Genomic DNA, 1,594 nt, shown 5'->3' on the forward strand with positions numbered 1-1,594 from the left:
CATGCTGCTGTGTCTGAGATTTTGAAGGAGTTAAACAGCCTAGTACTTCCCTGAGAAATATCTGAACTTTCTCTCTTCTGTCCAGACTCGATTGGCCCACATCTTTGATTTGTCCAAGGAATTAGTTTAAGGTTTAGGAGGTGCCTGTGTGTTGTGAAATTGTTAGAAAAATCCCGTTTTCTGGATTTCTGTGCCTTGAACCAGCAAGACGAGGGTCTGTCTTGCCCAGGAGAGGGCACCAAGCGCCTGCACATGCTGAGCTGCGTCCCGCTGACTCCAGTCAGGCTGATCTCACCATCTCTTATGCTTTCTGTAAGCTTTTCTGCGCATCTAGTGAGGTGGTTGTGTAACAGCACGTTTACAGCCCCTTCAGGTACCAATAAATGTCAGTTCTAATAAATATAGTAGCCAGGAACGCTATAAGTTGTTAAAAAATTGATGGGGATGTTGCCTGTCAAACAATGAAGAGCGTATCTCTTTTTGCAGATGTCCCTGGTATTACTCCTACTTTCACTCTGAATCTGTTCATTCTTCTTTTACTTGAGTTATACTTACCAGTTATGATCTCGTTCATTCAGCTAGCTTCCCAAAGGAACGAAGGCATTTTCCATAGTCCATATAAAGGCCTCATTATAACTTGTTTCAAATGTACTGCCTCTCTCTTTGGAGAAGACATTGATTATCAGTAAGTAGACACAGCTTTCCTTTTTGAGTAAACCAAACTGCAAAATCTGATCTTTTAATATGTCGCAGGGGATGTATGTTGCCCCTCATCCCCTCAGGTTTCAATTTAATTCAATAAATTCAATAATGTAAAGAACAGGCAAGAGTTACCGTCTAGGACAGAAGCTGCAGATTCTGAATTGCTTTTAGGATGCATCAAAACTCAGGATATGCTGTCTCCTGGATATGCCTGTGCTTTAGCTTTCCTTTTTGCTCTGAAATGGGGATCCCCATTATCAGGAAACTTGTTTTAATTATTGCTTGTCTTCTTTCTCCCCACTCCTATTCTCTGTCTCCCCACACACACACACACACACATGCTCAGGATAATCAGAAACTGGTGTAAGTTCTTCTTACATCTTCTGTGTGAGAGCACATATAAGTTCTATAATGTAGCATTTGTATTTGAAAGAAAATTTAGAGCATATAGAAATAGAGTGTTCCAAGTTGTGAAATGGAGCACAGTTGTTTTGGGAAGACTTGTCACCTCTTAAGTTGTTTCTTAAATGATCTGGCTTTTTAAGGTAAGTTTGATCTGCACCAGAAAAGTACAAGCTTGCCAAAAATATGAATTCTTTCTCAGACCTACTGCACTCTCTAGTTGGGAGGTATTTTTAAAAAAATAATTCTGTGAAACTGCCTGCTCTGAGAGGTATTAAAGAGCAGTTATCATAGAATCATAGAATTGTCTGGGTTGCAAGGGACCTGAAAGATCATCTAGTTCCAACCCCCCTGCCTTGGGCAGGGACATCACCCACTAGATCAGGTTGCTCAGAGCTGCATCCAACCTGGCCTTAAAAACTTCCAGGGATGGGGCTTCCACCACCTCTCTGGGCAACCTGTGCCAGTCTCACCATCCTCAGGGTGAAGA

Source organism: Apaloderma vittatum, unplaced genomic scaffold (genome assembly GCF_000703405.1).
Source record: "Apaloderma vittatum isolate BGI_N311 unplaced genomic scaffold, ASM70340v1 scaffold5953, whole genome shotgun sequence".
Taxonomy (NCBI): domain Eukaryota; kingdom Metazoa; phylum Chordata; class Aves; order Trogoniformes; family Trogonidae; genus Apaloderma; species Apaloderma vittatum.